A 14,965-nucleotide genomic window follows, 5' to 3' on the forward strand; every position below is an offset into this window, starting at 1 on the left:
TCGGCGGTTTCGGGTACTCTGTCAACATGAAACCAAACCCAGATACGATCATAGTTGTAGGTACAATACAAGCAGCATTTTAAAACTAGCTATGCCCGCGACTTTGTCCGCGTGGAACAGTTATTTTGGGCATCATTGAAGCCCTCAAGGATGAATAATTTTCCATTATTTTTTTGCTCCATATAGTTGCAGCGTGATGTTATATAATCTAAAGCCTTCCTCGATAAATGGTCTATTCAATGCAAAAAGATTTTTTCAATTCAAACTAGTAGTTCCTGAGATTAGCGCGTTCAAACAAACAAACTCTTCAGCTTTATAATATTATTAGTATAGATGGCGGGAACCAGACGGCATGTCTATCTATTCTTGTCTCTATGGAACAAACACGTAACGAGATGTAACAAGAATTATGTCAGAATGCAAGCGGTACTTTTCGAATAAACATAAGATACCACAAAGTAAACTTAGACATGTGTTTTACACTCGGTCAGAATAACAAATATAGCAGACACAGATTCTGTTTAAACACATTGAAAAATATGACAATAGCATGTTTTGTTACATTAAGTTTTAAAAAGCAAATAAAAATAAATAAAACAAATTAGTTTCCATACTTACTTAATATAAAACTGTTGAATTATAGAAACTTTACAGTAAGTACTTTATTAGATTATACGGCTATAATAGCATTTTCTTTGGTCTTGAGATTCCTCTTTTAGACTATGAGCTAGCAACTGTCACTACCACTCACTACTAGCTAAACGTCGCCATTGAGCCTCACCAAGAGTCGTAACTATTGGCTCTGTCCGCCTTGTATAAGATAAAGACGTAAAATATACTCATAAATAATGCATATTAAACTTAAAATTCGATGTGTAAAGATCTATCTTTAAAATTAACTTCCTCAACGCCACATTAGTATCACAAAATGGCGGATACTGTCGCCCTTTCAACGACCCATAACACGAAAACTCATTTGTTCCCTGCGGACATAAGTAACGTACACTAAAGGGTGAAATTCCGATAGGGTTTCAATGACAGCTAAGTAATTATTCTTCCAGTTTACAAATTCATTAGAGAACTTGACTTTGAATCCAAACACATATGGTGTTGTTTAATGTTACGAGAATGAATAACAGTTTCATATTTCAAAAATTTAGGAAGCATTGAGATAATTTATCTTATTGAATAACGAAAAAGTCTCACCTTTGTAACTTATACATACATACATATGGTCACGTCTATATCCCTTGCGCGGTAGACAGAGCCAACAGTCTTGAAATGACTGAATGGCCACGTTCAGGCTTAATGATATAATTGAAATTCTAATAGTGACAGGCTGCTAACCCAACGCCTAAAAAAGAATCCCAAGTTTGTAAGCATATCCCTTAGTCGCCTTTTACGAGATTCATGGGAAAGAGATGGAGTGGTCCTATTCTTTTTTGTATTGGTGCCGGGTACCACACGGCACTTGTAACTTATATAAGTTTGTTTGTTGTTTGACGATTGGCTAGCAACCTGTCACTATCTGAATCTCAATGTCATCCAGATGACATTTTTTTCGACTATATTAATTCTATCTACCTCGTAAGGGATAAAAACGTGATATTAATTTTACTAAGACATACAATTGTATTACGCGATAGATCTTTCGATTTGCCACTGATTTTGATTATTCGTGATCGATATTCATCTATTGTTTTATTCAAGCTCGTTCGTTTAGAGTTATTTTGAGCTCATCTTTCACTGCAATATATAAGATACGCTCAATATTTCAAAGCCTTCAAAGCTTCCATAGATAATGTGTGACCCTACGTCATTTATCTGTAAGCCTTTCAACTAAATTCCTTCTTTGAAATCTTTTGTAGTAAAACCTTCTTTTTAATAAAGTGGGTTCAAAACAAGACTAATAGTCCAATATCTGTACTAATTTCCATGGTCAAAGATCTTACTGATAAGATCATTATCCCTTAACCCTCCCATTCAATATTAAAAGGACCCGCATAAATTAATTAATCATAGTTTGTGAACGTTTGAACTAGTTGTTTGAATGGCGGGGTAATTATGACGAGTTGGAAATTGGTGACTATAATCGACTAGAGAATGTCTGAGGATCCGCTCACGTAAAAAAAAATCCTGTTTATTTCCGATGCCAAGAGAATTTCGTGAAATCCTCTAGGTATTGTACCACTGACGGCCTAGGTGGCGCAGAGGTAGTACACGCTTGTCTGTGACACGGCAGGTCCCAAGTACTAATCCCGGTAAGGGCATGTTAAGAAACGAACTTTCCTCAGACTAGTAAATTTATTAACTATCGTAGGATTCTAAACGAGACATGAATTGTTACTTATGATCTAATGTCCACATTTTCAAACTAGAGAAATAAAATGCAAATTCAATGTATACGCTGTAACGATGCCTTAGATACCTTGGAAGACAGACATGTTATACTTTGAACACACTCCTTTTTGTTACATACAAACACAAATTGCCGTGCGGTTCACGGCATCAATACAAAAATGAATAGGACTACTCCATCTCTTTCCCATGGATGTCGTAAAAGGCGACTAAGGGATAGGCTTTCAAACATGAGATTATTTATTTTAGGCGATGGGTTAGCAATCTGTTGTTCCATTCACACTCCCTACTTAAAAATACAATTAATTTCTATTCAAAGTTGAACTAGGATATGCATTTCAGGGAGTCAATGAACTCCAAACAAGGGCGTTTGTTTTACTTTAGATAAATTTATTAATAAACTTCTGTATTCTGGTAACTATATGGTTTACTTTAACAATACAAGCTTATTACAACGATGAGTGATAACATGCATTATTTATCACTATCTATAATTAAAAGTACTTACGAAAGAAAATATAAGTACTTTCAGTAACATTATTTTCTATTGTATAAAAATTGATAGGCTTACTTGTCATTATTTAAATCTCAATTGAAAAGGCTGATGGCTTTGCCTATCCCGTACTGGATGAAGACGTGATGTGTGTATAAATTTAAGAAATCAATCAATGTCGATACTAATAAAATTTTCGCAAACGAAGCCGTAGGCAAACTGTAGCCTACAACATCATCCTACTACTATTATAAAGGCGAAAGTTTGTATGGATGTTTGTTACTCTTTCACGCAAAAACTACTGAACCGATTACCATGAAATTTGGTATGTAGGTAGCTGAAGACCCAGAATAACACATAGGCTACTTTTTATCCCAGAGTTCCCGCGGGATTGATAGGGTTTCCATGCGGACGAAGTCGCGGGCGGCCTCTAGTCATTTATATATTAACTGTAGTAATAACATATACCTATTGTATTTTAAAAGACAATAATTTTTTGTTTGAACTCTACAATGTTTTATTTATCAATCGAAATTCCAATAACTATTTTCGGTACCACAATGGAACTGGAATTATCTTTTCGCAGAATTTACCCACAGAGCTAGCTTTTATTTGCAGAGAATCGTCATGACTCTGAATACATATTGAATCATACGCATACAAATATACCTGCACAAACAATCCTTTATACAATAAAATTACAAAACATGAATAAAATCTAAACATATTTTTCTTTATTTGTAAGAGATTTGTAGAGTCACTACATAGTATTCGTAAAGCTAAGTCACTTCCCGCGTCTGTCCCTATGTCTGTATGTATGTATGTATGTATGTTAAGATCTTTAAAACTACACAAAGGATTTCGATGCGATTTTCAAATAGATAGAATCATATAAATAACTAGCTGTCTCTGCAAACGTTGTTTTGCATTTTTTAGGTATGAAAAATAGATGTTGGCCGATTATCAACATGCTCACAAAATTTCATGAGAATCAGTCAAGCCGTTTCGGAGGAGTACGGGAACGAACATTGTGACACGAGAATTTTATACCTATATGAGATATCAATGCAAATCCGTGGCGGGTCGCTAGTAAATATATGTAAAAGAGGACATTGACTGATCCACTGCGTATAATACACCAAACGCCCAAACTCCTTATCTAGTCTTAGAAATCTGAAATTTAGTATGTTCCATATGTGGGGGTGTACTGAGGATGGTATGACTCAAAATTCCCGCGGGATTGGAAATAAACGGGATAAACCGTTTAAGGCCAGCGGAGCCGCGAGCATAGGTACTCTTGTTGAATTAAAAAAAAACAATGCAACTGTCACTATTTGAATTTCAATTCCATCAAGGTGAATGTGACCTCTTAGTCTTTTCAAGATTGTTAACTCTATCTACCCCGCAAGACATGATTATATTATGTGTGTATGTTCCATGTACATATATAATAAACTATTTTCCATAATATATTGATTCTGTGGACCAACAAAATTTTTATCATCAAATTATTATTTCTAAACTTTATTAAAATAACATTGCGAGTAAAAATAATAGCTTCCCTGGACGAGATTGAATTTCCCTTGAAATTCGATCTCAGAACTTCGGTCAGATAACAAACTTTGTGAAACCCCGCCGAGATGCGGTTTCTAAACGTGTTTAACTATAACTATTACTAAGTTTGTGTATTATTAGTACATACAGATAATTCAATGGTACTGTGGCGAAATCTATACGCCACAAGGCATATGAATAAAAAAATAAAATTACTCGACGCTATCAATCAAAAACAGCGAAAAACCTAAATTGCGCAAGCAAAGATTTCACGGATTGGAGCAAATATATAACCTCCGACACAACATGGTCGGAGCCGCGGTTCCCCAGGCATAACACCTAGCCTGGCGGAAGATCTTCCCCGTGGTGGCAGTCGAGCCGAACATCGCTCCCGCTACAGTGTGTACGTAAAGATAAATTGTATGTGGGTATTGCTACCAATACATATACGTACACATACATATCTGTAACGTGATAACTTTCGAACCGTTGGTCTGATTTTGATGAAATTTAAAATAAATGTAGGATTTGTCAATAGAATTTTGAAGTTCGTTCATGAAAATCGGTCAAGTAGTTATTGTGATATTCATATTTAAAAAAAAAAAAAAAAGTAATCGCGAAGTCTACGTTCGCGGCGAACAACTACAAATAGAAAGTATTTTTCATTTAACTTTATCCTGCCTTCATCAAATCGCGGTCGCTTTGGTGAAAGGTTAGGTCAAGAGTCTTAACCGACTTGCATTGAAGAGAATCATGAATTTGATGAAACGAAAAAGTATATTGTATTATTCTGAACTTTTTTCCTAGATATGGATTCAGCCTAACCCTTTAAGAAAGAGTCATGCATACAGGTTAATTATAAGGTTTAAAAAACCGGATGACTGATTAACCGACTAATAGACAACGTAAACTTAAAACTATTGGTATCTTTATGGAGCATACTGAGACATAATTTAGAAGCAAAAGATTTACAGACAGAGTAATTTTTCCATGATTAGTCAACAAGGTGTGAAAAAGTTACGAAACCTTTTCGTCCAAAAAAAGCTAAGTGGCGTGGGAAACTCTAATAAGCATGTAAACAAAAATACACATTAGTTCTGTAATGAGTTGTTATTGCTTCATTTGTTAACTTTTAACAGGTTACAGCTACTTAGGAATAGAGCTAAGGGTATTGGTAGACGAACGGTTAATAAAATACAATGCAATACAATAAATCTTTATTGCACCACAATAAATTATAGCAAATTCACAATCATGTATTAAAAACACAGCAGCAAAAAGCGACCTTATCAATAAAAGCGATCACTCCTAGTTAACCCTAACCTTAAAACCTTAGGTTAAAATACTTACGGTTTTCTGAATTGTGATTTTTTTCTTTCGGTGAGGGAAAACATCTTAGGAAAGCTTGCCTATTTTCAGGCAACTGTATTGCATATTATTGCGTAACCATGATCCAAGATAATGATACCCCGGAATGGGTCAGTTAAGAGTCGCTTCGTGTCTGACCTGACTTATCCCAGGTTCCTCTCGTAAGAGGCGAGGTCATCACCAAGATGAAAATATTAAGCCAGAAGACGATCATGATATCGTATATTTTAGCCTTACCGATAATAACGTACAAAATTATAAAAGTCTTCTTTATTCCTAGGTTCTCTCTCGCACGAGCTTGCAGGAGGAAAATATTCTATACCTGTATGCCAAATAATCATGAAAAATTATTTCAGAAGATAAGTAGTTTTTTGATTAATTTCATTAAAAAAAAAGCTACTAATCTTTTCTCTTTACAATATTTTGGTAATTTGTATGGATAAAAAACATCAAATGACTGTGAAATTCTGATGATTTCACGTACTTGCTAAAATGGTCGTACACGCAACCTGTTTGTTTACCAACGCACATTATTTCTGGCTTTATGAGTAGTTTTGTGACACAATCGATCAATAATAGCCAGCCTACTTACATTGACGTCAGCATATGCACCTTATTGCTACATACATACATATGGTCACGTGTATATCCTTTGTAAGGTAGACAAAGCCAAAAGTCTTGAAAAGTCTGATCGGCCACGTTCAGCTATTTGGCTTAATGATAGAATTGAGATTCAAATAGTGACAGGTTGCTAGCCCATCGCCTAAAAAAGAATCCCAAGTTTGTAAGCCATCCCTTAGTCGCCTTTTACGACATCCATGGGAAAGACATGGAGTGGTATTATATATTGTATTCTTTTTTGTACTGGTGCCGGGAACCACACGGCACACCTTATTGATCTTAGCTATAATATTAATGAGCAGCCTATTCTGTAGTATATGCTGCTCAAGATTTTAATTCTAGCATCGGGTACACTTTAGCCAGCTGCCACGCAGCGAACACACCGTGTAGTTATGCGCAAACTATGTAGTTGCGCCTGCGCAACTTATACCTAGTATACCTATATATCGTCATTTCAGCTATTGGACGTCCACTGCTGAACATAGCCCTCGGCCAATGACTTTCACCTCGTTTTGTTGGAAGCGACCTGCATCCAACGTTTCCTCGCGGTCTTCATCAGATCATCGGTCCATCTCGCAGGGCTGTCCTGCGCTGCGATGTCATAATAATAGCGACATAAGTTTCATACCCAAAGTACCGCAATTTTTATTGCAATGACTAAAAATTATAATCAGCTGTTAGCTGTAAACGGCGTGGCGTGGTTGGTGGCTGTATGAATGACAAGTGGATGATGTCATTGCTTGCATTGATGATACGATTGATTAGGTTGATGAATTAGTTGCCAAGATGGCGATGCGACCTAACGTTAAGGACTAGGTACCTTATGAATTATGGAAGTGGATTTGTGATAATTTATTTGTTATAAATTCTGCCGTGTGGTCACCCGGCACCAACAGAATAAAAGCGTAGTAAAAAAGAATAGGATCACTCCATCTCTTTCCCATGGATGTCGTAAAAGGCGACTGAGGGATAGGCTCATAAACTTGGGCTTCCTCTTTTGTGATTTGGCGATGGCGATTGGCGATGGGCTAGAAAATTATTACTATTTGAATCTTGAATCTCAATTTTATCATTACCTAAGCCATACACCTGAACGTGTCCTTTCATCAAAAGATGACTGTTGGGTATAACTCCTAAACGACGAATGGTGACAATAATATCAATACGTCATATAGAGAGATTTGAGAGAAGTTTGCTATTCACTTAGTATAAAAGCTAACTTTTTCGATTACTCCATATATATGTTTAAAAATAAGTAATTGAATAAATAATTATTTATTTATTTTATTTAGCTGTTGAACCTGGGCAATATTTAAGAAACATACAATATGATCTGGGAACTTAACATCTTATTTAACACCAATATAGTAATAAACTCCTTTAACAGCAAATAGGTTAGAAACAATCACATTCATCTAATGCAACAATGATGATAATTTGTAGATATTAAACTTTCACAATTCGTTTTTAAATAGATTTGTCATACTGGCAACATTGATTTTTAACACTTCTCGACCTAACATTTCTAAGCCTCCTTATACGTCTCGGAAACCATTTTGGTCAAGTGTGATTGAAATCCAAATGTGTGACAATGATGTCATGGTTCGTTGTAATGTTAGACTTGCACACTGTCGGACTTTTACTCCCGAACACAAAAGAGGATAATATTTTGTGGTGTGTCTATTTATTTGTGGCATCATTTCTCCTGTCACTAGTCGTGGTTTGCTCCTGATCATTCGGAGAAGGACTGAGAGATCCACCTGATTATTTGTCTGTTTATATCTATGTAAATTTAGTTTTTTTATAGTTGTTTCAAGATCTTGTGAGTTAATTCTCGTCTGACAATCGGTAAACCATTTTGGAAGTAATTTATGAATTTTAAACTGTTTCAAGAAATTTGCATATAATTTGTAAGGTAATGTGAAATTATATTTTACAGGGGAAATTAATTTTTTTAAAAATATCAAAATAAATGAAGAAATGATGTAAGTAAATAATTATTTATTTAAATTACTTACTTACATTATTTGTAATTGGTGTTTTCATAAGAACAATATGTAATGTCCCAACCATTCAATGTAGTATGTAAACACTGTTGGTGTACCAATTAAATAAATAAATTTGTGAGGAATGAAAATTACTCTTTAGCTAAAGCACTGTTGAATTAAGTAAATAGGTCTCTTAAAAAAACGTAACGAAACAACAGAATCTGGGACCTGTTTACACAAATGTTCCGATTGTTTCATCCCTCCCCTACCCTTCCAAGTTATGTAAATAAACATCACAAAAAGATAAAACAACTTCAGGTAGGTAAGTGTTTTGACCCGTGAATTCGTGAAATTGTCATCATTATTTTTATTGATAACGCGAGTATCGCTGAAAACCTCAATTTCTTTATGAAAACATACTTACATACATTAAGTCACGTCTATATCTCTTGCGGGTTAGACAGAGCCGACAGTCTTAAAAGACTGCCATGTTCAGCATTTTGGCTTGATGATAGAATTGAGATTCAAATAGTGACAGGTTGCTAGACCATCGCCTAAAAGAAGAATCCCAAATTTGTAAGTCTGTTCCTTAGTCGCCTCTTACGAAATTCATGGGAAAGAGATGGATTGATCCTTTTCTTTTTTTATTGGAGCCGGGAACCACTATACACTACTATTTATTTTTATTGATAAAAGAACACACTGACTGATTGATTGACTTGAAATTTTGCATGAAGGTCCTTATGTGCCCTATGAAAGAATTCCCTATATTCCCGCGAGTCGGGAAACTTACTTTACTATAGCAAATTCTGTGGAAGCATTATTTACATTGAATTAAAAAAGGACCTAAATTTAGGTAGGATAGGGTATACCTATGACCTTCATTAGTCCTATCTCTCTCTCATCTTTGCTTGTTCCCAGTCCCACTCTCCGCCAGAATGCTTGGAGCTTAGAGTCCGCTGTTAGTTCTTTCCTTGTACGTAAAAAACTTCAAGATGGACTTAGTCTAAAGTCTCGTAAATATAAACTAACCCACTTTAGTTAGGAAATCTATGAGCTAAGTCAACCTAGTTTTCAGAAAGCCGGCCAAGTCCGCCGTAGAATCTTAGAGCAATGAATTCTGCATAGGTAAAGACAAAGACTAACCGACCTATTAGCTAAGCAAACTACAGCAACAATGTAAAGGTCAGTGCACACTAAAGGCAGGACAGAAGCAGCGCAGTTTTTTTAATATAATAGATTTGAGGGCGTTTGATCTCAATCTACCTGGTTACCACCAGGATGATGAGGCCTAAGATGGTGCACAAAGCTCAAATAAGCCTATTCAATCTTAAAAATCTCCTAGTTTTATGTATCGGGAAAGAGAGATGCGGGGAGGGAATTCCAAGTTTGAAAGCGGTTCCGTACGAAGCTGTAATACAAGAAACGCTTCAAAGTGGTCACATCAAATTGACTCGAACTACTCTTTTTTCTCTTCTTAGCTTAAGAACTCAATGAGCGCAACGCCGTTTTTATCGCGCGACAAACTACCGTTGTATCGTTTCACAACATAATAATAAGCGAAACAACCATATTTTGTCGCGCGATGAAACAGCGTCGCGCATGCAATGAAAGAAAGAAAGAAACAATTTATTTGATACAAAATACAAATTAAATTTTTTTATATTTAAATTAAATTTACATCCAAAAATGTACCAAAAAGGTCTCCGTAAATGTCACAATCTGAGCCGCGACGCTGGTCACCCGCGGGTGCCTTTGACAAAAATAAAAAAAAATGCTAGCCCAGTAACAGTAAAGTCGAATAAATAATCCGACTTAAAGCAAATCCGTCCTTAAGCTTAGAGGACTAAGAATAGAGCAGTTTGAGCGCCTCTTTTCAATTTGATGTGACGAGTTCGAAGAGTTTCTTGTATTACAACTTGGCGTAGGCCCGCTTTCAAAATACGCTGCTTCTAAGCTGCCTTCAATGTGCTCGAGCCTTTATGATACAACTGAAAATTGCCACATTTACAACTGCAAACAATGGGTAGCTAATTCTGTACAATATATTTCGCTCGCGTAGGTACTTTATTGATCCTTTTCACATGGGAACAGTACTTTTATTGGGCTTTAAGAAGAGCTTTAAGAAGGATTAGGGTACATTTTATGTACCCTAATCCTTCTTAAAGCTCTTGACTATTTGTCTGCGAATTGATTGAAAGATAAAGCATGAAGATGGAAAAGAATAGGACCACTTCTTTTCTGTCTCATGGATTCTGACCTGCACATTCAGGTAAATGTGCAACCATGATCGATCAAATACGGGTTAGGTTTACCTTGACTTTGTATTACCTAATAAAACCGTTGAAGACGTAAAATTTGTCTGTCCGTGTAAAATATTGTAAAAAAGTGACTGCATGAAATTACTTCTAGTGCATCTATAATTATCACAAAGGTCATTAACCCCACTTCCGTGTCATCGCAGATAGCCGTTAAACCAAAGTGGAGAGCCCTTAAAAAAGGATTAATTATATAACTCGAGTGGAACCCATTCAGACACTCGAAGCCCTATTTTATACGGCACATAGGTAAGTTTTATGAAGTGTCCATAACTTTTAGTAATATTCTAATAATAGAGATAGAAATAAAATGGTACCAATGTTTAATTTTTTGTGAGCATTTGTTATTTTTTTTCATACTGAAACTATAATCCCATGGAATTTGCGCTAAATTTACATAATACTTACTTGTTTCCTTTCCTGATTGGGTTCCTTCCACCCAAGGGTTGACTGACATAGATTGCATTAGCGATAAGTCCGCTTTTGTACCAACTCTATCTGTTTTGTATGTTTAACTCTTATGTACAATAAAGTTTTGTTTATATATCTACCTATACTTGTAAATGAGTAAAGTCGCGGACAAAAGCAATCTTAAATTATGTATTTACCCAGTAACTAAAGCTTAAGTAATTTTTAAAAGCTTATATACTTATATAAAGGTGAGGGAAAGTAAGTGGCAATATATGAATTTTTAATTCCATCACTTACCCATTCAGTGCAACGTAGTTTGCTATTATGTTCGAGAGAATTGGCCCTGTCTATCCAGAAAGATATAAAGACATAATATATAATCTATAAATATAATGTTCTACTGTAAATCCTTGAGATATTCATTATACTTATAACATATAATCAATCATTTTTCTAATGGTGCCGTGAACCACACGGCACTATGAACATATATCTGATATTCCCGTATAGGGTCCGTGCGGAATAAATATACTACTCTGTCAAGAAAGTAGCAGGAAATGATCAATAATACACAAACTGTTTGTTATTCATCCAAATTTATTTTATTACCTTCAAAATATGCTCCTTTAGAAACGATACACTTACGCCAACGAATAATCCAATCATCAAAACATTTTTTAAACGCTGTTTCCGGAATTGAGGTCAGTTCTCGCCGCGAATTCTCTTTTATGTCTTCTACCGATTGAAAACGGGTGCCACGAAGTGGTAATTTGAGTTTAGGAAAAAGAAAAAAGTCGGCTGGAGCCATATCTGGTGAATATGGTGGTTGCCCGATGGTATTTGTTGAGTGTTTGGTTAAAAATTCGTTCACAATGATGGCCTTGTGCGAAGGTGCATTATCATGGTGCAAAATCCAAGAATTTTCTTTCCACAAATCTGGCCTTTTTCGTCGGATTTGCTCTCTTAAACGCCGCATAACACTCAAATAATATTCCTTATTTACCGTTTGACCTTCCGGCAAGAATTCCGAGTGCACAACACCGCGATAGTCAAAGAAAACAGTCAACATGACTTTGACTTTTGAACGACTTTGGCGTGGTTTTTTCGGTTTCGGTTCAGTTGGAAGGCGCCACTCCGAAGCTTGTTGACTAGTTTGCATGTCAAACTCGTAAACCCACGTCTCGTCACCAGTAACAATGCGTTCCATGAATGTTGGGTCGGAATTGACTCGTTCTAGCATGTCCTCAGCGACTCTCATGCGATTGAGTTTTTGAAAAAAATTCAGGTCTTTTGGGACTAGCCGAGCGGCAACATGTTTCATACCCAAATTATTAGTTAAAATGGTACGGATCGACTCGTGAGATACAGAAAGTTCGGTGGCTATCTCTCTCAAAGTTGAATGAGGATTTTCAGTCACTATTTCCTTCACTTTTGCGATGTTAACTTCAGTTGCAGACGTTGATGGCCTACCAGAGCGAGGCAAATCTTCCATCACATCTCGACCGCTTTTGAACGCTTTGTACCACTCATAAGCACGAGTTTTTGATAAAGTCGATTCACCGTAAGCCTTCTGTAACATTTTCAGTGACTCCGAACACGATATTCCATTGGCAATGCAAAATTTAAGACAAACTCTTTGTTCGATGTTTTTATCCATTATGAAATTAGCAATACACACTAGATATGATATAACTAAAAATAGCACTGTATTTAATGTAAACAACAGATGCAACTCAAACTCCGCGCCAAAATGGAAAACAGTTGTGCCAATCTAACAACAACAAAAAAAACAAAAATTTGAATTTGGAACCATAAATAAATAATCCATTCCCGATACTTTTCTGACTGAATGTATATCTTTATATATTTATTCCGCACGGACGAAGTAGCCGGCAAAATGTAGTTCAAATAACAAATGTGTGCAGATAACTTATGATGACACACTTGCATTTAAATAGACGCATAAATGAGTGTCATTTGTTTGACTTTAAAATAAGTATATGACTCACTAACTGATTATTAAAAACTATGAGGCAATTTGTTACGATCTGTAATGAATGACAATAATATGAAAAGATTGAGTTACAATTTGACTTTACATATGAATTAAAAAGAAATACTTATCTCCAAAATGTACTGAATGCCATAGCTGAATTTATTTCCTTAGTCGCCTATTACGATGTCCATGGCTAAGACATTGATCAACCTATTCTAACCACATAACAAACTCTCCGATTCGCACTAACCGATTCGATTCAAGAATTTCAATTACCTAAATCAAAGAATTGGGCGATTCATAAACATTTTTTGATTATTTTAGCAACGAAATAACCTTGACTTCCATTCAGTGAACTTGAAACAGGAGTATGGGGTGAATCAAACACATTTGTTTACTCAGACGTTACGTAAAATCTGTTACGGAAAATTATGATTGGACTTAACAAGTAATTGATTGAAAGAACATACGCACGTGTTGAACTATAAAATATATTATTTCAGTATTTAGGATGCTTCGCTACATATTTTTTTTTCATAAATAGTTTTCAACCTATACTAATATTATATAGCTGAAGAGTTTGTTTGTTTGTTTGAACGCGCTAATCTCAGGAACTACTGGTTCTATTTGAAAAAATATTTTTTTGTTGAAAAGACCATTTATCGAGGAAGGCTTTAGGCTATATAACATCACACCGCAACTATAAGGAGCAAAGAAATAATGGAAAATGAAAATTAAATGCCCAAAATAACTATTTCGCGCGGACGAAGTCGCGAGCACAGCTAGTAAAATATATAATTTCAGTGCTTCGTAAGCTTAGTTACATAATATTTTATCATAAATAGCTTACAATATTACAATTATAGGCATTATTTGAGCTTGCACGTGCACCACTTTAGGCCTCATCTTCCTTACCTTCAGGCAGATTGAGGTCAAACGCACTCATTAATTGATTATCATTTAAAAAAAATAAATATACAATAGCAATGATACCATTCCATCATTTGTGGCCTTTCAATTTTTGCAAGCATTTTAGCTCTGTCTGCCCCATAAGAGATAAAGTCGTGATTATATGTGTGTATGTGTGTGTACATTGCAATATAACACATTGGTATGCTACATCGACAAATACTATAACCGGTTTTATCCAAGATCCTGGAACATATATAAGTTAGGTTTTACACGAAACGACTCCCGTCAGACAAAGACTAGAGACTATTTAATATAGTCTTACATCATTTATTTACCAAATTATCTGTAAAAGTCATAAATAAAATACGAACTGAATATTTTTAAATAAGAACTAAAAGAATGAAGCTTGCATGAAGAGAGTTATGAACGTGGATGAAGCGAAGGAAGTACAAGTATGCAGAGATCGTGGCAAGTGGATAGAGGTAGTCTCTGCCTACCCCTCCGGGAAAGAGGCGTGATTTTATGTATGTAAGAACTACAAGAGTGCCCCGAAGCGACGAGCTTGCATGAGAAATAAATATGGATGAAACTAAAGAAATTTGTATACATAAGTCAGATGTAATGTAAATAACATGCATAAAGTGAAAAAGTTTACGGCCAGTTTAAAGATGTCAGTATTTGCCTATGTCTCCGATAAAGAGACACAATTATTTAATCTTTTTCGTATTATTCAAAAACAATTCAAAAACACCTAAAAAACGTCTAAACATGAATTAATTACACCGAGATGAAATTAATATTAATTTGAGAGTTTAAGAAGAATTGAATGAATTTCGAGAGTTACTTCATTATGTTCTCAGATTATGATAGAAGTTTTCACAAGTCTTACAAACCAAACCTTTAATATATAAACGTATTCATCCGAGACGCTTCGGGAGTCAAACTT

Source organism: Amyelois transitella, chromosome 15 (assembly GCF_032362555.1).
Source record: "Amyelois transitella isolate CPQ chromosome 15, ilAmyTran1.1, whole genome shotgun sequence".
NCBI classification, from domain to species: Eukaryota; Metazoa; Arthropoda; class Insecta; order Lepidoptera; family Pyralidae; genus Amyelois; species Amyelois transitella.